Raw genomic sequence first — 23,847 nt, 5'->3', positions numbered from 1 at the left:
TAATAATATATTTATATTAAAAATTTGACATTTTTTATAAACTTGCTTAAGTATATGCTAATTTTTTTTTTAAATAAATATATTATATTGCAAGTATAAATGTAATCAAATTTTTTTTTGTAAAATGATTATTCACAAACCTATTTTCTTTCTATTAATTTAGATTTAAATTCTAGATTAAATTATAAAATATCTTGATAAAATCTAATAAAGTTATTAAAATTAGATCTTAATTAAATTCTAAAGAAATTAGATAAATAACCTAAAGGAACTACTAATATTTTTTAAGAATCTATGCAAATATTCCTAAGCAAACTAATATAAAGAATTTGAAGTTTTAAAAAAAAAAAAATCCTTCAAGAATTAAAAAAGGTTTGAAAATAAAAGATATTCATTTGGTAAATATCTCATCTTATTAAAGAATTTTAAGATATTCATAGACATTGTCAAATGGTTGGTACATATTTATTATTTTAATGTAGATGATTTTAATTAATTTTTTTGGAAAGTTCTATATATTTAAGTGAATATCATCTTTATTAAAGTATTTGAAGATATTCATAGATGGTTGGTACATATTAATTATTTTAATTTAAATACTTTTAATCAAAAAATTGAGAAAGTTCTATATATTTAATTGAATATCATCTCTTATTAAAGAATTTGAAGATATTGTAGAATTGTGAGGTGGTTGGTACATATTTATTATTTTCATTTTAATGTCAAGTCACTTGTCATTTTCACAATAATGGAATACTTTTAAAATAATTTATAATTTTTCTGAACAAAAAATTAGAAGTGAAACACTACACTACCGTAGCATACATTAGTGAATGAGATTGTAGATAAATAATTTCTCTTGAATTTTGAAAAAACTAATATAAATTAAAACTATATATTATTTTGATTGCAGAATCAAATTGAAAAGTAGCATTCAATGAATGCTATAGTATGCAATAGTATGCAAGAACTAATAAATGATCCATTGAAGAAAATATATTAATTTTGCATCGGCATCTCACGTCCAAGTAATGATGATAACAATAGAAAATTTATAAATTCAAATAGAATAACAAGGTTGGAAGCAGTCAAAGCTCACTCCTATTTTTTATCTTTAACCTTTCTAATCATTCAAATGCCAGATGAATAAAATAATCGACCAGACTAGCAGGTCGATGCTTTGGATAAGAACAAAGCCTATTTGCAAAATATCTTTTGGTAGAACAAGTTTATTAAAATTTATTTGAACATGTGTCATAGCTCAATTGGAGTCAACTATTAAATTTAGTTGAGTGCAATTTAGATCTCATTCTTTATGACATTTGAACCTTGCATTAATCGAGATTTATTTCTTAATGACAACCCAAAACAATTTTGATTCAGTTGAATGCACTATGATAAAACACCTATAAATCTGATTGATTTTTGTTATAAATACACAATAGTTCTTCAACACAGTTATTGGCATTATTGGAAGCGTTGAAGAAATAGGGAAGATGATACAAGGTTGCCCTTTCCAAGAGGGGAAAATTTTGTTGGCAAATTTAATGCAGTGTTGATGTTTTCCCCTTGAGCCAAATGCTCACCTACCTCCCTGACATCCAGAATAGGCATAAAACATGAATGTGGTAGTTGAAGGTTTTCAAATTTTGAAAGGAGGGGGAAACTGGAATGTGACAAAAAGGAATGTTCATTCATTCATTAAGTAGAGTACAGATCAAGCAGATCAGAGAGAAGTTGCAGAGCTGAGCAGAGAAAGAAGAGGAAGAAAGTTTGTGCCTTCAATTGCACGTGTCTCCTTTATTTATTCTGTGAGTTTGTTGTTATTTGGTTTTGTCCTGTTGAAGCAGTGATTGCTCCAGGAAACAGCCATTAGAGTTGCAGGTTTAAAGTTTATTGAAGTTTGAAGTATTATCAGTTTAGGGTTATTTTAGGGTTTTTGGTTGAAGCCAAATGCTCCCAGATTTTATAATAGTTTAGTGAAAGATTGAATAGAAAGTAAGCAAGCATACTTGAATCTATTGATCTTGCCTTGTATGTGGCATTTGAGAAATTTGTTTGAAAGCTTAAAGCTTTGGCTCTCTAGTTTTAATGGTGAATGCATTCACGTTGAAATCTCTTAAATTATAATTTCTCAGTTGGAGCCGAGCTCACTCGGCATCTATTGTTACCAAGCATTTCTTTTGTGACTTGAGCATACTCGGCATTTTCTGTTGAGCTCTTCTTTGTACCGAGTTCACTCGGCACTTGTTTCCTGTCACTCGGCACCTTCAAGTTCTAAGCAAGTGTCAAGTAAATCTTGCACTCGGCATCTTCCTGTGCCGAGCACTTTTCTTCAAGTGTCAAGCAACATGCCACTTAGCACCATCAAGTGTCGAGTAAAACTGGCACTCGAAACCTTCATGTGTTGAGCAACTTTTAAGTGCCAGGAAAAATTTTTAGGTTTAGGGTTGTGTTGTGAGTTGTTGAAATTTAATTTTCTTTTTTTTTTCACATGGTATCAGAGCTTTGAGGCCCCACATCCACAGTGAGTGAGGGCATTTGTTTTCTTGGGTTATTTGACATATTCGGAGATGCAAGAAAGTTATGGCAACAACCACCATCATTTAATGGACAGAATCATAATACATTTGGAAAGAAGATGAAGACCATTATGGTTGCAAATGATTTGTGGGAGTTTTTGGTCAATGGATTCAATGATGTGACTAATCCAACTTAGTATGTTGCTCTCACAAATGCACATAAGACTCATTTGAAAGAGTCAAGGAGGAAAGATCCAAAGGCATTAAGTCTTATTGAAGCAGCAATGACAAAGATAGTATTCCCAAAGATTGCACCAGAAAATTATGCTAAGGAAGCATGGGATATCTTTGAGACGAACTTCAAGGGGACTGATAAAGTCCATATAGTAAAGCTACAAAATATAAGGAGGGAATTTGAAAACCTTCAGATGAAGGAGAATGAATCAGTTGTAGACTTTAGTTCAAGGACCTCCAATGTGATTAACCAACTGAAGTCAAATGGAGAAGACTATCAAGAGCAAAGGATAGTGGAAAATATATTGAGGAGTTTACCTCATAAATATGACCATTTGGTCATGACCATAGAAGAGGCAAAAGACCTCACTATTTTGACAATCGATGAGTTGATGGGTTCTCTTCAAACCCATGAGCATAGCATCAATAGATCTACTTCTTCTACTTCCCAAGAGCAAGCATTCAATGCTCAAACAAATCCAAGAAGAAGGGGAAGAGGAAGAAATGGCTCAGGCAAGAACTCCAGAGGTAGAGGCCGAGGAAATGGACGACAAAGGAATGCTGCAGCAGAAAGCTGAGGAAGAGCAGATGGAGCAAGTAGCCCACACAATACTTCAAGAGGAGGTAAGAAAAACTACAACTCAAATAAGAGTAATGTAGAATGATACTACTATCATAAATATGGGCATTATGCAAATTAATGTTGGAACAGGAAGAATGATCAGTCAGGGCAAGCAAATGTGGCTAATGTGAACATGGGAAGTGGACCCAACACTGTTGCCTTCATCATGTGTAATGTTGGTGAAGAAGGAAGCCCTGATGTTTGGTACCTCGATAGTGGATGTAGCAACCACATGAGTGGTAATCAAACCTTGTTTTCATTCATTCACAAGAGTTTCAAATCAGAAATTAAGATGGGTAACAATGGAACCCTACCAGTTGTGGGCAAAGGATCTATTATGGTCTGCACCAAGAAAGGTGAGAAAAGGGAAATACAAAATGTGTATTTTGCCCCTGGTATGAAGCAAAATTTGATGTGCATTGGTCAGCCCATTCAAAATGGATACAAAGTGCTGATTGAGAATGGCACGTGTGTTATTCATGAAAAGGATGGGAGTAAGAACTTACTTGCAGCAGTTCGAATGACAAAGAACATAATGTTTCCCTTGAGGATAGAGTAATGTTTCTCATCTCAAGTTTGTGCTACACCTCACACATAATCAGCTCTAAGGAGTGTGATTGAAGACCCCTCACAGCTATGGCACCTCAGGTATGGTCATCTTGGCTATGCTGGTTTAAATTTATTGTCAAATAAAAGAATGTTAGAAGGTTTGCCATGTATAGAAAATTCATGTGACAAGTGTGAGGCTTGTATTTTGGGTAAGCAACATAGGCTTCCCTTTAATTTTTGAAATTCTAGGAGGGCTTGATATCCATTAGAGTTAGTGCATACTGACCTAGTCAGTCCTATGCAAGTTACTTCCATTGGGGGGAGTACTTATTTCATGACACTCATCGATGATTTCAGTCATAGGAAATGGGTGTATTTCTTAAAAAACAAATCTGAAGCATTTGATAAATTTGTAGAATTTAAAGCCCAGGCTGAAAGAGAATGTGGACACTATATCAAGGTCCTAAGATCAGATAGAGGAGGGGAGTATACCTCTAATTATTTTGTAAAATTTTGTAGGAAACATGGCATAAAGAAAGAGCTCACAGCCAGCTATACACCACAGCAGAATGGAGTGGCTGAAAGAAAGAATAGAACCATTATTGATATGGAAAGGAGCATGATGAAAGAGAAAGGTCTCCCAACTGAATTCTAGGGAGAGGCTGTGGCAATAGTAGTTTATCTAATTAATAGGTGTCCTACAAAGGCAGTCCATGACAGAATTCCAATGGAAGCATGGTCACGAAGAAGATGGATAGTTCAACACTTAAGGGTGTTGGGATGTGTTGCATATGCACATGTGCCTAAAGAGAAAAGGAAAAAAATTGATGATAAAGGTGTGAAGTGCATCTTCACAAGGTACAACCCAGAATCAAAGGCATACAGATTGTATGACCCATTGAACAACAAGATCATGCTTTCAAGAGATGTAGAATTTCTTGAAAATCAGTCTTGGTATGGTTCAACAAATGAGTCACTGAGCACTTCAAGTAAAGTGCCAATTATGAGTGAAGAAGATGCTGATGAACAACAAGAAGAAGGAGCAAGTAGAAGAAAAGGCAAGCAGATTCAGACATTGTCAAGCTCCTCTAGGCATGATCGAGTGTCAGTGCCGAGTACCAGTGAAGATCGAGCTGGTCGGCAAAGCAGCAGCAGTGAAGATTCTAATCCCACACTCTCCTCCCTATTACCAAGAAAGACCAAGAGTCTTAGAAAGATATTTTAAGATGAAAGGTATGAAGATTATGGTGAGAGTGTTAATTTTGCATTATTTTCTCATAGTGATCTAGTATATTTTGAGGAAGCTATTAAGGAGAAGAAATGGTGTAATGCCATGGATGAGGAAATAGATGCTATAGAAAGAAATGAGACATGGGAGCTAACTAAATTTCCTCCCAAGAAGCAAGTGATTGGAGTGAAATGGGTCTATAAGACCAAATGCAATGCTGAAGGCAAGATTGATAGGCATAAGGCAAGGCTCGTAGTCAAGGGCTACAAACAATAGTATGGTAGAGACTACGATGAGACCTATGCCCCCGTTGCAAGAATGGAAACCATGCGTGTTGTCATAGAAATTGCAACCCAGCACAAATGGAAGGTATTTCAAATGGATGTGAATTCCACCTTTCTTAATGGTGTATTCAAAGAAGAAGTATATGTGGAGCAGCCACCTGGTTATGAAGTTGCAAGTGAAGAGAATAAAGTATATAGGTTGAAGAGAGCTCTTTATGGGCTCAAGCAAGCTCCAAGGGCATGGTATAGTAGGATCGACTAATATTTGATGAGCAATGGCTTTAGCAAAAGTAATGGTGAGCCTACTCTTTACATCAAGGCAACAGATGGTAATGTATTGATTTTTGTCTTGTATGTAGATGATTTAATTTTTACTAGTAATGACAAGGCTCTAATTGGTGAGTTCAAAGAGGCCCTGAAAAGTGAATTTGAAATGACAGACCTAGGTCTCTTGAAATACTTTCTAGGCATAGAAGTAAAACAAATGCACGATGGCATATTCATCTCTCAAGAAAAGTATGTAGGGCAAACCTTGGAGAGATTTAAAATGCAGAAGAGTAAGGCAGCCCCCACACCAATAGCAATAGGTTTGAAGTCGAGCAAGGAAGACTCTAGCAAGAGAGTGGATCCAACATTATACATTAGTATGGTTGGAAGTTTAATGTATTTGACTGCAACTCGGCCAAACCTAATGCATGCAGTAAGTCTAATTTTTAGATTTATGGAAATACCAAAGGATTCCCATTGGCAAGCGAGAAAGAGGATCCTAAGGTATGTGAAAGGTACCAAGGGATTTGGTATTTTGTATACTGCAATTGATGATTTCAAGTTGGTAGGTTATACTAATAGTGATTGGGCTGGAAGGAAGAGCACTTTCAGATACATGTTTCATATGGGATCGGGTGCAATTTCATGGGCATCAAAGAAGCAAGTGATTGGGATTAGATGACAGGAAGAGCACTTTCAGATACATGTTTCATATGGGATCGGGTGCAATTTCATGGGCATCCAAGAAGCAACTTATTGTTACTCAATCTATAGTAGAGGTTGAATACATTGTAGAAAATGCAGTAGCATGTCAAGTAATTTGGCTAACGAGGATCTTGACAGATTTGAATGAAAGGCAAGAGGATGGAACCACAATTTTTTGTGACAACATCTCATCAATTGCATTGTCCAAGAATATAGTCTTCCATGGGAGAAGCAAACATATAGAGATCAGATATCACTTCATCGGAGTGTTGGTGGAGAATGGGGATATCAAGATAGAATTTTGCAAGTTAGAGTAGCGGCTAGCAGATATTTTCACCAAGCCATTAGGCATTGGAACTTTTGTGCACCTAAGATAGAGTCTTGGTGTAATTGATTTGGATCAGTTGTGATCCTTGTTTTTTTTTGGCTCGGGACAAAGGGGGAGTGTTGAAAAATTTAATGTAGTGTTGATGTTTGCTCCTTGAGCCAGATGCTCACCTACCTCCCTGACGTCCAAAACAGACATAAAACATGAATGCAGTAGGTGAAAGTTTTCAAATTTTGAAAAGAGGGGGAAACTGGAATGTGACAAAAAGGAATGTTCATTCATTCATTAAGTAGAGTGCGGATCAAGCATATCAAAGAGAAGTTGCAGAGCTGAGCAGAGAAAGAAGAGGAAGAAAGTTTGTGCCTGTAGTTGCACGTGTCTCCTCTGTTCATTCTGTCAGTTTGTTGTTATTTGGTTTTGTCATGTTGAAGCAGTGATTGCTCTACGCACCATTGTATGCAGTCATTAGAGTTGCAGGTTTAAAGTTTATTGAAGTTTGAAGTATTATCAATTTAGGGTTATTTTAGGGTTTCTGGTTGAAGCTGAATGCTCCCAGATTTTGTAATAGTTTAGTGAAAGATTGAATAGAAAGCAAGCAAGCATACTTGAATCTATTGATCTTCCCTTGTATGTGGCATTTGAGAAATTTGTTTGAAAGCTTAAAGCTTTGGCTCTCTGGTTTTAATGGTGAACGCATTCATGTTGAAATCTCTTAAATTATAATTTCTCAGTTGGAGCTGAGCTCACTCGGCATCTATTATTGCCTAGCATTTCCTTTGAGACTCGAGCATACTCGGCATTTTCTGTCGAGCTCCTCTTTGTCCTGATTTCACTCCACATCTATTTCCTATCACTCGGCACCTTCAAGTGCCAAGCAAGTACCGAGTAAATCTGGCACTCAGCATCTTCCTGTGTCAAGCACTTTTCTTCAAGTGCCGAGCAACCTGCCACTCGGCACCATCAAGTGCCGAGTAAAACTGCCAATCAGCACCTTCATGTGCTGAGCAACTTTTAAGTGCTGGGCAAAATTTTTAGGTTTAGGGTTGAGTTGTGAGTTGTTGAAATTTAATTTTCTTTTTTTCACACAAATTTCCCAACAGAAAGTTATTGATTTAGATAACCTTTCGTTTCCAATGGCTCTCCTTCCACAAGATAAGAAGGAGGAATTTAATACCATACAATCCTCTCTTCACGCTATTGAAAACAACAAAGAATGGATCAACGATCATCTGAAGAAAGTTGGAGCACTAGTTTTTAGAGGGTTTCACATTAAAACTGCATTAGATTTCAATATGGTTATGGAGGGCTTTGGTCGGGAAGAAAAGTCTTATGCGGGTGCAGCTTCAAGAACAAGGATTATGGGAAGATTTTTTACAACAAATGAAGCTCCTCTCCATCAACCCATCAAATTCCACCATGAGATGTCTGTGGTATGTTTCTATGGCAAATTAAAATACCCAAAATCCTTTCCATGTGTGTGGTTTTTTCTTCAATATCATAATGAAAGATCTCTTTATTATGTTTTATTCTTTGTGGAGTTATTATTTTTAACAGCTCATGAATTAGAATGCAATTTTTGAGGTCAAATTCTTCGTTTAAATGTATGCTCGTTGGTTGAAGTATGAAATGAGACTCAGTGACTTATCGTGGAAGAAGAATAATGGAATATTTATAATGGACTATTATAGAATTCATCTTGTTTTTAATATATTGTTGATTCTTTTGGTTGAGGCAGTTTGAGCACTTTCCAAGAAAGATAGCCTTTTTTGTGAGATTCCTCCTCCAGATGGAGGGCAAACAACCATCTTATTGAGCCATAAGATTACTGAAAGAATGGAAGAGAAATACCCAAAATTAGTAAGCAAGGTTGAGAAAGAAGGGTTGAATGATCTGTACATTTTTTCTGTAGAGGACAATCTTGATTTTTTTCCTAAAAGGTGGCAAACTATGTACAAAATCAAGGATAAGAAAGAACCATAAAGGAGGTGAAGCATTATATTGGATTTTGGTAAAATTACTATTTGATTTTTTAAAATGGCTTTATTAAAAACTAAAATGACATGTTATGATTTTGTTTACAGGCTACAAATTCAGGATTAAAGCTGTCTAATGTGAGTTCGAATGGGGAAAATATGATATTTCACATGGGACTTGTAACAGGCCCAAAGAATGTGAAACTAAAAATATAAAATGAGAGAGCAACAATATAAAATGCTGAAATTATTGATTCAAATCATTCGGATACACACAGACTTGATACTTTAAAAATGACATTGAAACAATACTAAATAATATATTGGAATCATATGAATAATGATATGAATACTGAATCATTACATTGATGTCTAGGAATCTATATATAGTTTTATTTTCTCTTACAACAACTGCTTACGGGAATAACTTACTAAACTAATTTTTTTCATCTAATCTAAACACGAAAACTAACCTAATCAATGTAATAAACCTAACATTCCCCCCTTATTACATTAATTCAACAATCATTCTTGCTAATGTAATTAATGTAATAAGTCCAACATTCCTAACCTAATTAATGTAATAAGTCTGAAATTCCCCCCCTTATTACATTAATCTAACAAAATTGAAAAGCCTTCACCAATATTACAAACTTTGATGAAGCTCCATCTTTGAAAGTAGTCTGCAACTTCAGATTGCAAATCCTAATCTTGAAGTTGAGCTCCTTCACCAATCTTTCTTTGCAACTTTAGATTTCAAATCCTAGTCCTGAAGTTGCCCTCAAATCCTAACTTCAGATTGCAAATCCTGAAGCTGGCCTCATAAAAACATTGTTTCTACCTGTTTTACACAATGAGACATAGTTCTGCCACATTTGACATAGTTCCTCCACATTTTCACATCTCCATGGAGTGTTCTTGATGCCTCAAAAACAATCACCACTAATATGTCTGGATGTCTTTCCTTCGAAAGTCAACATCTCCTCCGAGTCTGTCAAATGTCATTCTTGAAATCCTACCCCCCCTCACTCAGTAGAAGGAAAATCACGTAGCCAAGCCCCCTCTTTTCTTCAAGGACACAAATCTATCAATTCCCCTCTTATCTTCAGGGAGGAATTGGCCAAGCTCCAGCTTTATAGGGACACAAATAGTGGCTTCTCATGCAGTAATCATCTCTAAGCAAGAAGCTAGCTTGAGATGATAGAAATCCTCCAACCTCCATTGCCTCCATCCTCCTATTTACTTCTATTATTTATAGCAAAAAAATTGTAGCTTTTTCACCAATCCACATACAATATCCCATAGATTTTTTTCAACCAAAAGAAACTGTATCTTAATTTTCCATATGTAGAATTCAAAACCTTCAAACTTAGCAATAGTAGATGTTTTATCCATTTTCTTCTTGATTGATTTGAAAGAAAATTGAGCAACTTAAATAAAATGCACAATAGAAAAGTGAACACTGCTTACAAATTAAAATGCATCCAAGGCTGTAGGAAATGGTTCTCCAAGAGCATATGAACCAAAGCAACTTACAAATTATGAAAGGCCAAGAAAAATCTCAGAATCATTCCTCTTGCATTTATAATGAATGCAATGCCAACTTCACTGTTGCACACAAACATTATCGTCATTGCTAGTCACAACACATTTTCATCTCACCATTAACTCTCCATTGCCTATATACATTGCTCTGATACCACTGTAACAGGCCCAAAGAACGTGGAACTGAAAATATAAAATGAGAGAGCAACAATATAAAATGCTAAAATTATTGATTTAGATCATTCAGATACATGAATAATGATATGAATAACATTGAATCATTACATTGATGTTTGGGCATCTTTATATAGTTTTATTTTCTCTTACAACAACTGCTTATGGGAATAACTTCCCAGCAACTATATACTAAACTAATTTTATTCATCTAATCTAAACACAAAAACTAACCTAATTAATGTAATAAACGTAACAGGACCTACTATTTCTATCAGAAAGGTAGATGGAAACAAGAAAGCTTGGTTCAATTTATTAGCATTTAGAGATGCAAACCAGTTGGCTACACTTGGGGATGGATCTGTAGTTCCTACAAAGGCCATTGAATCATGCATTCAAATTGATGAAGAGGAAGTTGTTGATCTGAAATGGGAAGCTGGAGATGTGGTTGTGCTAGACAATAGATTTGTAATGCATGCAAGAAGGCCCTCTAAACCACCTAGAAGAATTCTCACTACCTTCTATGTGTGATAGGACTCATGTTATAGTCGGCTTACTAGATGATATTATAGGGGAAAACTCTAAGCCAGAGATTTCTCTGTATATTTTTATTGTTTTAGCAACCTTATATCTATTTATAGATAAAGTGGAAAATTTTGTTGTATTCCTAATATTATAGAGGGAATTTCAAAGTTAAATAGATGTTCTCTGTTTATTTTTATTCTTAGTGATCTAGAATATTCTAAAATAAATGATTAAAACTTTGAAATATATTCTTAATGGAGTACTTTTGATATTATGGATGTCTATTTGAGATTAGAGGTTTTATTAGTTTATTCTGATTATCTTAGTAATCTTAGATTTGCTTTAAAAATGAATTGTAAAAACTTTTATGCTTATGTTTATTTGACTATAAGATATTTGTGATGTTTCAAAAATTATATACTATTAATGAAAGTAGTTTAGACCAATTTTTAAGTATCTGAATTATAACTATTTGAGTTTTTTAGTTTAACCTCTCTAGCCTTTGAAATCTTATAGCTCTTATATTTTTAATTTCAATTCTAATGCTCTTAAATTCCATAATCTCAAACTTTAAATCAAATCTATAATATCATTAACTATTGATGCTAAGCTACATTCATAATGTTTTGTCAAGGTGTCTTCGAAGTCTTGTAAAAGTATAATTTCTAATATCTACAAACTTGAGAACTCTCTAAATATTTTAACTAAAAGAGGGGTAAAAATTTGTTGAATACCAAAGACAGCAAAAGAACACAAGAAACAAAGAGAGCTATAGAGCTTTATCTTGGTCCACAAGTTGAACTCTCTAAATATTTATCAACCTTTAAATTTTACATAAAATGTATTACTTTCTATAATCACAAAGAGAAAATCTTAATATATGTAACAATTATTATTGTTAGTATTTAATAGATCTTCATTAATTTTTTGATATTTTACAATATTATTAGCTCAAAACTTAAAATAGAAAAGAATTAAATTAAGTATTTTTATTCCAAGTAATTACTTTATAATATTTTATATTTTTTTGTTTGATATTTTTAGATTGCATAATAAAATGAAAAATAAAAAGAATTATGTTTCATGGCCGCATCCACTCTCACACCCCGCGCTCCCAAGCTTCCCACCACCGCTCATGGTGACCATGGTGGATGGAGGTGCCGCTTAGCTTCCCCGCCACGTGGTGGTTCTGGTTGGTCTTGGGCTCCTCCTCCTAGCACTTCTCAGGTGTTCTCTAGGAAATGGCCTCGCCTGGATCTGGCAATTTCTCCTCTGCAAACAGAGTTCAAAAATGCGTAGGCTACCACTGATCCTCTTGCTGCTGCTACTGAAGATGGCTGGAATGTTGCTAGCCCACCCCCAATCCCAAACATGATTGGGGCTTCGATGACAGAGATGAACCACCACCCTTGGTTGGCACTACTTCGGCCCCTGAGGTTGCCTGTTATATGTTTTTTTTTAAGGAATAGTGTATGATTCCGGCTGCAGCCGTAGGTTTTTGCTCCCGCTAAAGCTGTGTGAACTGATTCACGGGGTGATCTTGTCTGTAGAGACTACTAGTATTTAATTGTGATTAATGAATGATCCCTTGGAAACCGATCAGTAATATAAATATAATTCTAAAGGCTGTCATTTTTGACGTGGGTCTCTCATGCATGCATTAATAGTTCCTGTGCAAAGATTGCAATTTATTGTAACTTTATTTTTTAGCAATGAAACGCTGGACTTGCTGGTGGGCATATCTTTTAATAATGTTTTTATTATATATTTAATTTTAATTTACCAATTTTTCACTGGTTCGTACAATGAACTCTCATTGCTAAATGATTTTGAAAAATCTATTTAAACTTTTCCGAGAAACCTTTCACTATATTCTGCACATTTCTGAGCACTGGTTGCAGGAACAGCTTGCACAGAAGTGAAAAGTACATTTATTGACGAATTGATTGTGGACCCCTCTGCCTTAGAATTTAACAGACTTTAATTTGTCTGCAGTTTGGTAGGTTTGAATGCTTGATTTTCAAAAAATCTAGCAAAATACAGGTACTAGTGGACTAAATTTTGAGTTTTTCCTGATCTCCTGAGCGGTTAAAGCTGAATTTGGCAGCGAAAGCACTGTAAAGCCATGTGACTTCTTAGCATTAACTTCAGAGGGCATTGTTTCATGCTGGCAAATGACTACATCAATTATGATTTAGGTTGTCTTATTTACTGTGTTCAGAAGGCAGCGCAAGGCATATATTTTTGTTTGCCATATTGTGAGATCATAGTTGCAAATAGGAGTATTGTGAAGATTTCTGGTTTGTTCAGGTAAATATTTCTTCTTCGTACTTTAGAACGAGTTCTGATATTCTTAATATTACTTTTCTGACTTGTTTACTGTATTTGTTTGTTGCTTGCTCAGCTTCGTACTTTCGATTTGTCCACAGAGAAAAATGCTTTGGAGTAAGATGGGCATTTATCGTGTCTAGTCCAGCGAGTGCATTTCTATAGACAACGTCGTCAGGTAAGAACCACTCTCGGTTTTCCTTGTCGATCTATTTTGGGTTTTCCTGTAAGTATTGTGTATTGGTTTCAGAGAATAAGTTTTCTTCATTCTCCATCTTCAGAGCTTGTATTCCATGATATTATATCTATGGACCATCATGTAAAACAGAGACACCTCTATTTTGGGCGTTCCTACTAGTCCATCCTGCGCACAGACTGCAACCGTTTCAAGCCGATACACCATTTGTTTGAAAGATGCCATGCCTTACAAGCAGCAATAATGGCTGCATGGATTTATTTGAGGAGGCTTTCTTCCTTCGATGCTTCCACAGTTCTTTTCTCAAAACTATCTTATAAGTCTTTTGTCTGTTTAGCCATTACCGAACCCTTGGATCTTGAAATTACCAACCCTTTACTGCCGAAAATCTATTTGCATTTCCTCATTTCTTCTCTCAGAGTCGGAGGTGCCATTTTTTTATTCAAGGCTCCATCGATTATTTCATGATTTCCATGGTGTATATATAAAATTTGAGGATGGACATTTCAAAGAAACTCATGTTTCCTTCACTTCATTAACTAATGAGAAACTAGAATTTAGTGGTCATATATTTTCTGGACTCCTATTTTCTGGACAGAATGTATTTTTTATTTTTTTTTAAAATTAGTATAACATTATAAATTATTAAGAAAATTTCAGTATGAATTCATGTTGATTTCAATAGTAAATAGGAGAAAATAGCGCAAATTTTGAAAAAAGAAATATTAGTATATTAGTTTTTCCAGCTCTAAAGATAAAAAAATTGAAAATTTTGACTTACTGTAGAATAGATTTTATCAACAGGATAACTGGCATTTTTTTTAACTAATATTTGTAATCTTTTTATTTCACCAGTCAAAGATGGAATAGCTCATGGACATTTTGAAGAAAACGCTTGTTGCTTCAATTCCTTCACTTTATTAATGAATGAGAAACCAGAATTTAGTAGTCATGTATTTTTTTGGACTCATTATTTTCTAGACAAAATGTATCTTTGATTTTTTCTTTAATTATGAAAACATAACAAATAATTAAGAAAATTTCAGTATGACTCATGTTGATTTCAATAGTAAATAGAAGAAAATACCACAAAATCTGAAAAAATAAATATTAGTATATTAGTTTTCCCAAATCTGAAGACCAAAAAAAGAAATTGAAACTTTTGACTTACTTTAGAATACATTTTGTCAAATGGATAACCCACATCTTTTTTTTTAAGTAATCTATATTTTACTATGGAAGACTGAAATTTATTGTTATTATTCATTTTGTGCATACTCGTTGTTAACCTGCCTTCGCCTGTTTCAATGTTGGAAACTTAATGCAGCGTTGACGTTTGCCCCTAGAGCCAAACACCCACCTACCACCTGACAACTCAGAACAGATAGAAAACATGAATGCGGTAGGTGAGATTTTTGAATTTGAACATTGAGAGGGAAAATGGAATATGATAAAAGGAATGTTATACATTCATTCAAGAAGGAGATAGAGAGCAGATCAAGCAGATCAGATTAGAAGTTGTAGAGAAGAATAGTGGAAGAAGATCAACAGATCCAGTCGTCAGAGTGCAGAGAAAGAGTTTTTTTATTTCGTGCCTGCAGTTGCACGTCTTCTCTTTGTTCACTCTGTAAGTTTATTATTCATTGGATTCAACCTGTGAAGCAGTGATTGCTCTAGGCACTTTTGTATGCAGCCATTAGAGCTGCAAGTTTAAAGTTTGAAGTATTAAAGCCGTTTGAAGTTTTAGGGTAAATTTAGGGTTTTCTGGTTGAAGCCGAATGCTCCCAGATCTTGTATTATTTTAAATCAAAGTTAAATACTAAGCAAGTACGCATACTCGAATCTATTGTTCTTACTCTTCTATTCATTGCATTTCACAAAATTGGTTGAAAGCTTAAAGTTTTGGCTTTCTGATTTTAATGGTGAAAGAATTCACGTTGAAATATTTCCTAAGTTATTGTTGTCACTTAGGTTTGCACCCTTGTCCAAGGCCTATGCGCGAGGACAACCTAGTGAAACATGGAAACAACCTCCAAGCTGTGGGACTTGAACTACGAGGTTGAGTCTCCAAAGAAGGCCGACTTCCTCTTACTGTCAGGGCGCACCTATCTATTCTCAAAAGGGAAAGGGAGAAAGAGAGCGTTAAAGAAAATCTACCTTGTCTAATCTAAGGCGGTGATGCACCAAAACAGAGTGTTCAGACTCATTCCTGCCCATATATGCACTACAGAACTAGGGTAACATACAAAAGTCATACACGTCTAGATTCATATCGATCAATAATCACATACGGATCAAAAAACCAACTGAATGACACCAGGAAAAGAAGATTTCACTTGTATATTATCCAATAGGCCAAGATAGATATAGTATGTGGACCACTAATCTCAATAATGCATCAATGAGAGGGAAAATGAAGCACATACACATTGACCACTGAAGAGAATGACACAGGGTGCTACGTAGCTCAGAGACATAGGGATTCTACACTGCAAGTCTGCAAGCAGTAGCAGAGAAAACCAGGAAGAGTCGACCCTAAGAACAAGTCGCCGAATTGCCTTTATAGATCAGGCATAATTAAAGATTTCTGTGTCACACTCACTTCTTACCTACTGGCATTAACTTCCCATCTCGAGAATCCAATCGAAGATCTGATTGAATCCTAGCCTGCATACCAAGAAATCTCATATCTTTCTGAGAAAGAGCCTAGAGAAGATAGAAACGGCGCCACAACATTCCCTAACATGGTAGATGGATCGACTAGATAGATGGAGTGTCCCTCTGCACCTGATATTCACTCTGAGTTGGTGGCAATTGATTATGAAATCAGATCCATGGCAAAAATAAATAATGATTTCTATCCTTTCTGGTTCACGGAATAGTAGGGTCAAAAAGGTCAACCATGTCCACATGCTGACTGGGCTGCGTGGGGCAATCACTTTCCTCCCCTTTGCCACCCTGGCAGTCCTCTTCACGTGCTGACCACACCTTTATGTTTTATTGGGCACTATGTCGCTATGGGCGCCATGCCATGAAGTTCCTAATAGCGACATAGCGCCCAACAGTTATATCTATCCGTGGTGGTACCAAACTATGACTGCGATGCCCCAACCAGACTGTATCATTGACTTGGAAAATTAACTGTCAATCGTAACTGTGATGTTAACTATGCATCCAAATCCAAGCCCACGAGGACACGCGGCGCATGGGCGCTAACTCGCTATCATAAAATTCACACAGTTTCTCCATGGCGAGATAGCGCCCGTCATTGATCTTCGCAGATCTAACGGTGTAGAACTCGCCCCTGCAACGTGCTGGTTGCGTTGAAGATTTAGTGCCACCTCATGTTTGCATTCTGATCCAGCACACGTGGCTGTTCCTGATTCATCGTAACACTAACCGCTGTCGGTACACCTTTTCGACAACTCAGTCTGCCTGTTGTGAGACTTCTGACCTGCCGCGAACTTTTCAATCTGTGACCGGGCCCACTCCACTTGGCACCACTTAGCGATGCATCCTGGCGAGACTTGGCCCTACCGACACATGGCAAAAGGGCGCCATGTCGTTATACTAAAAATCCTACAACTTTGCCATGGCGAGATGGTGCCTGCCGCTGATCCATTCTAATTTGACGGTCGTGAAGACTGACCTCCCGCAACCCTCCCTCCATTGTAATTCGCCAAGCCCGCCGAAATGTGGCATCAGCTTATTGGTCTGTCGGTCACCTTGAACCTAACTGCGCCAGCAGCATGAAATGCGGTCCCGCCAGGACACGTGTCGCAAGGGTGCCAAGTCGCCGATGTTATCTACCGAGCTGTTCTCGATAGCGAGACAATGCCAGTCGTAGATCTATTCTAATCTGACGGTCGTGAAGACTCGCCATGTCTCCCGAAACTACTGGGCCTGCTGAACGCATGTCATCATTTGATTCGTTCTCCTGACGCCGATTGGTAAGACCTGATTCCGCCGACACGTGGCGGATGGTCGCTATGTCACCATGTTAAAACCCGTGCATCTCTGCCATAGCGAGATGGCGCCATCCGCTGATCTGAATCGATCTGACGGTGTGCAAGGAAGATCATTCCTCTCAGCGTATCGATGAATAAGAACTGGCCACGTATCAACAGGCTAACTAGTCCTCGCTGACATCCCTAGACCCACGAGGACGCGTGTCCTTCAGGCGCAATGTCGTTAACATAAGACTCGCGCAGCTCTTCTATAGCGTGATGGCGCCTGTCGTCGATCGGCCCTGATTTGACGGTGGAGATCTTACCTTTCCATGTACTGGTGATGTTGACTGAACTCTGACTTGGAGGATGTGGTCACTCTTTATTGGCCCAATGAAACACCTCCCTGGTCTGACAAAGCACCAACTTGAAGGGTCCGTATTGCCTTGACCCCACTGATGAATATGTGGCTACATCTGATTTGCCATCTTGACGTCGGGCTGGCAAATTGCGTTGCAGAGTACCGACGAGACCCATTTTCCTGACCCTTCCTCACCATGGTGGATTTTTCGATTAAGCGCTATGTCGCCATCGAAAAATGTATTGGTTTTCCGTTGGCGCCATGGCGGCTTGCCGTGTTTTGAAACTTCCAGTCCATGGAAACATGTCACCCGTCGACGTGAGCATCTCTACCAAGAGCTGGAAAACTTTTCCGAACTGCCCTCCATTGCAGCCCGCTCGCCGGACCCACCAGACACGTGTCAATTGGGCGCGATGTCGCTGATGCTAACTCTCGGGCAATTCTTGATGGCGAGATCGCGCCGACCGTCGATCTTGCTAAAATCTGACGGAGAAGATCCTGCGGGCTGCAAAATACATCATAAGTTCTGATCTTGGCATAAAAAATAATATTTCCACAGCTAGCCGTTGGATGAGCCGAGCACTTAAAATTTAAACCTTTGGCGGGTGAGCGAAAGGTAACAATTCTGGTGACTCACAGGGGGCATGAGCCTGCTCAATGCATGACCAGTGCCTGAGAATGATCCATTGGGATATGGAGTCAGAAAAGAGGGCCTGGAAGGTACAAAACTGAGAGCCGCAAGAAACCCTAACCCTAGAATAGGGAATCAAAACATTAAAAGGCCCTTGAACTCTGGCTCTGCGACTTTTAAGTAAAAAATAGGACCTCCTCAGCAACCTAAGACTTGTCAAAATTTCGAGGACTGGAAACTCAAGGGAGAACTCTGTGCATGCACGCTTATTGGAGAACAGGAACAAACAGAAAGAACTAAACTACTTATGTACATGGATCCCCAAACTTTCAGAAATAGGGCTTCAAATGGATCTCATTGACTGGAATGGGCAGAACTTCACCATTTGGCCTGCTTAGCTGGAACGCGTTGGCCTGTTTGTAACCAGAGATCAGATAAGGGCCACTCCATAGTGGATCAAATTTGGAATGTCTTCCTAGTTTTGCTCTGTTTGAATCCCACTTGAGAACCAAATCTCCTTCTCTGAAGATTCTGGCCCTTGCCTTCTTGTCAAAGCTCCTCTTCATCTGCTGCTAATGTATCTCTAGAGTTTGCATAGCTTTGCTTCTCATTTCTTCTAGTTCAATTAGTTCTGCCATTCTTACTGACATAGCATCATCTTCAATTAGTTCTGATGAGCCAACTCCAAGGATGGGAATTCCAATGAGATTGGAAGTTTGGCCTCCCTACCATATACCAACATAAAAGGTGAATTCCCAATAGATCTCTTGGGCATTATCCTATCAGCCCATAGAGCAGTTCTTAGCTTCTTATGCCAGGCCCTTTGGTTGTCTTCTATCGTTCTCTTTATGATTTTGATCAGATTCTTATTGGATGATTTAGCCAAACCATTACCCTGCGGGTAGTAATTTGATGATGTGCTCAGATAGATATTGTGACTCATTGCCCATGCACAAATCTAGGTTCCAACAAAAGATTTGGCATTATCTGAGATGATAGTAGAAGGAGCTCCAAACCTAGGTACAATTCCATCAAGGAATTCAACAACTGATGGCTCTGTAGCATCCTTCAAGTCAACTGCCTCTGTCCACCTAGTGAAATAATTGGTAGCAGCTAAGATCCATTTATGACCTGCACTAGATGGAGGATTAATGGGGCCTATGAAATCCAACCCCCACTGGATGAAGGGCTGATCCACCTGAATGGGATGAAGAGGGAGAGCTGCAAGTCTCTGTTTTCCTGAGAAGAAAGCGCACTTCTCACATTTTCTCACATACCTATGACAATCATGAAACAAGGATGGCCAGTAATAACCAGCCCTCATGATCTTCATGGCAGTTGTTCTTGCAAAGAAGTAGCCACCATCAGGGCCATCATGGAGTTCTTTAATCATCCTTTCAACCTAATCCTCTTCAACACATCTCAACAGGGTCCCATTAAAATCCCTCCTGAATAGGATATCATCAATCACAACATAGGGAATGGATTGTAGTCTATATTGTCTTCTTTTAGCTCTGTCCAATCCCTGAGGGTATCCATTCCCTGATAAAAAGTTCCTCATGTCATCCGTCCAGCTCCTTGGGGCACTAACATTTATTTCCCCCTACTGCTCTATAATTACCATAGCAGCTTCTTCATCTGAATCCTGACTTGATAACATTTCTTTGCATAATCCTCTCCCTCTTACCAATTTGGTAATCTGAATGTCAACATCATATTCCATTACCCTAGTGATCCATCCAGCTCTCTTCTCACTTATATCTTTGTTTAATAGGAAGTCTTTTACACTTGCATGGGGCACCAACAAATGGATCCTATTATGGGATAAGAGGTGTCTGAACTTCTTCAAGGCTCTAATGACTGCAAGGGCTTGCTTCTCAACAAAGCTATACTTATCTTCATATTCCTTGAGCCCTTCACTAAAGAAGGCTATGGGCTGCTCCTCATTCTTGTCATTTGTTTGAGTCAAGATAGCAGAAATACTTGACTCGCCACCTAAAGTGTAGAGGATGAAATCTTTCTCAAAATTTGGGTTCATGAGGGTAGGGGCCAATGCTATGGCTGCTTTGATCTTTTCAAAACTCTCCTTCCCCTCCTTGGTCCATGAGAAGACCATATCTTTCTTGAGCATGGTTGTAAGGAGTTTCACCATGGTAGCAAGATTAGGAATAAACCTTCTTACAAAATTTATCCTACCAAGGAAACTTTGCAGCCCTTTCTTGTGTTTAGGGAGAGGAAGGGCAAGTATTGCTTTTGTTCTTTCTGGATCAATGGTCAATCCATCCTTAGATACAATGTGTCCCAATAGTTTTCCTTGGTTTGTAGCAAAGACACATTTGGCTAGGTTGAGAGAAACCCCAAACTCTCTACATCTTAGAAATACCTATCTCAAATGATCAAGATGATCTTCTACATTCTTGGAATACACAGTTATATCATCCAGGTATACTAAGACAAACTTGTCAATTAATCTTTTGAAAGCTACCTCCATTGCCTTTTGGAATGTGGCACCTGCATTTGTTAATCCAAATGGCATTTTGCAATAAGCATAGGTGCCCCATTTAGTAGTAAATGTTGTCTTGTATCTATCAAACTCTTTAACCAGCACTTGGTTATAACCAGAAAACCCATCAAGAAAAGAGAATCTCCTTGACCCACTGACCTTGGACAGAATTTCCTCCATAGAAGGAAGAGGATGGTGATCCTTAAGGGAAGCCTGATTAAGATCCCTAAAGTCCACACACAATCTGATTTCTCCATTCTTCTTCCTCACACGGACAAGCTTAGCCACCCATGATGAGTGTTTAATAAGAAAAATTATGTTAGCTTCAATCAACTTGGATAGCTCTTTCCTCATCAAAGGTTCAATCTTGGGATTCATTGGCCTCTGCTTTTGTCTTACTGGTTTGACCCTATCAACCAAATCTATGGTATGCTGAAACAAACTAGGGTCAAAACCTTTTAATTCATCATAAGTCCAAGCAAATACATCACTAAATTATTGACATAGATGAATGCAATTTTCTTTCTCAGCTTCAGAACATAACTTCCCCATGTTAAGAGATTTTCCATCAGCAATAGTAACTGGGGCATGGTCATCCTTTTCTGCAGCTAGATTCATTCCTTTATCCCTTGACTAATCATCAGGATTAAAGACACTCTCCAAGGTAATGAGACCCTTGGGCAGCTTGTTGGAACTGAGATGAATGATCTGATCACCATATTGATCTTGTAGTCTTGACTGATTTCTCTCTGAAAATTCTGCTTCATTCTGCAAGAAGCTCACAATTTGCTCATCAGACTCAAACACTTGCCAACGAGTATTATTATCAAGAACAGTAGGCCTTACCACCACCCTTATTTGTTGTTTCTTTTCTTCCTCAAGATTCCTTGGCACATCATAAGATGCACCCACTACTGCAAGTCTATTAGCATATTTTTTTTTTTTCCTAGGAATGCTTTGAATATTAAATGCTTGGAAACCCTCAAGCAAATCCCAGACTCTTTGTTTATAAGACTTGAGCAGGCCATTTTTGGTGATATTCTGATTTCTCACTTGGTTCACTACCAACTCACTGTCCCCATATACTTTCAAGGCTCGAATTCCCCTCTTTTGGGCAAGTAGGAGACCTTGGATCAAGGATTCATACTCGGCCACATTGTTGGTACAACTGAATTGGAACCTAAAAGAGAAGTAGTATCTTATTTATGCAGGAGAGATCAACATAACACTAGCCTCTGCTCCATTTCTATTCCTTGAGCCATCAAAGTACATACTCCATACTCCATTTATGTCATCATTAGTCCTGACAAGGTCAGGAACTTGAACCTCTTTCTCTATTATGCAATATGTACTAAGGCCTGTCTCAAGGGTTTCCGACATAGGCTCAAACTGACATGTATTTGCCCACTCATCTAGGAAGAAATCAGGAATCTCTGCTATGGAAGTGACAGGCTCGTTTACTATGTTATTTTCGTCCATCTCTAGGATAGGGCAATTCATATTGATGAAGCTGGGAGTGTAGGGTTCAGTGTGATGAAGGGCTTGAGGTTATGCTCTTATTAATGCATTGGCCCCATATCTAGTCTTAAATGACATATAAGACCAATCAGCAGTTATGAATCCACCAATTTGAGCAGTGAAGTCTCGTGAAAGATAGATGGCAAAATTGGGCTTAACCTCAGCAATAGATATGTCTTGAATCACAGTACAACCAGGGCATGCATGTAGGGCCATTTCCACACTTCTAAGGATGCCTACGGTTTTGACAGTACTCCCATCTAGTTGTAACACATCCCTAACAATGGGCTCATATTTCATCCCTAAAGCATCAACAACACACCTAGGCATTACTGAGCTACTAGCCCCCGAATCTATCATTCAATTATGGACTAATTTGCCCCCTATAATTAGAGAAACATAAAATGGAGGAGGTCTAACCTTTTTATTTATCTCCACATCTCCTGCTAGTTGTACTAAACTAGTGGCACTCTCCATGGTAGATGACTGATCCTTGGGTTCAATCCTTTCCAATTCTTACTGCAACATCCTCCTCTGCATTGGTATGGTAGCAACAACATCCCACATGGAAATGTTTACTTTGGTCTTCTTCATTTGCTCTACCACACTCAATGGTGCATTAGAAATTTTGGTAAAAACTTTGGGAGCTGCACTCATGAGAGGTTGAGATGGAGAAACATAGGGATCACTTGCATTCTCCTCTCTTGGACCTTGCCTTTGATGTTGTGAAGTGTTTGTTTGCTCATTTTTTGTCTGTGTGTTAGGTATAACACTTGAAGTTGAGGCCTGCTTAGGAGAAGGAGGAGCAGCATGTTCCATAGCTCTCTTCTTGCTTCTTGTGTTATGAGCAACGAAATCCTGGTTTACATTACAATGCTCCTCCATCTGGTGATTCATAAAAGAGCAATCACCCTGCCTCTGAACATATGAGGCCTCCTTGGGATGATATTCCTTGTGTGATTTCTTTACTGTGGACTCTTGGACAGTTAGGGCCAAATAAGATTCTGCTTTCTGACATAGGCAGTAGGTATAAGAATAGTTACATGAAGGACAAAAATCTTGGTCTTGGGCCAAGTTATTTTGAGGGACTATAGCTCTGTTCTGATTTGAGCTTGAAGTAGAAGCATGACTATTTTACCTATTCTGATCAAAAGAGCTATTCCACTAATTAGGAGGCCTACCAGAACTTGGAGCCTGATATTGCAATTGGGGAGGCTTGCCACCTTGGGCTTGCTGCCTTTCTAAGGCCACCACCTTGTTACTCATCTTTTGTATTAGAGAAAAACTATCCTCTAATCTCTTCCCTTGGTCCTTCAACTCCCTCCCCTGCTCTTGTAATTTTTTATCCAGGGTCTTCTCTCTTTTATTTGTGTTCAGCACTAGACCTTGGAGCATTTCCTTGAGTTC

The 23,847-nt window shown here is 37.8% G+C and overlaps 1 pseudogene; it reads left to right on the top strand.

Annotated features, from left to right (window-relative positions):
• Positions 1–1,493: 1,493 nt before the first annotated feature.
• Positions 1,494–10,962, top strand: LOC149544429 (clavaminate synthase-like protein At3g21360; annotated as a pseudogene).
• Positions 10,963–23,847: the final 12,885 nt, after the last annotated feature.

The sequence above is a fragment of the Cupressus sempervirens genome, chromosome 8, assembly GCF_028749045.1.
Source record: "Cupressus sempervirens isolate cs-2001-9-10 chromosome 8, ASM2874904v1, whole genome shotgun sequence".
Classification (NCBI taxonomy): Eukaryota; Viridiplantae; Streptophyta; class Pinopsida; order Cupressales; family Cupressaceae; genus Cupressus; species Cupressus sempervirens.
The sequence above is the reverse complement of the archived record's forward strand: the minus strand, read 5'-3'. Positions and strand labels throughout refer to the sequence as shown.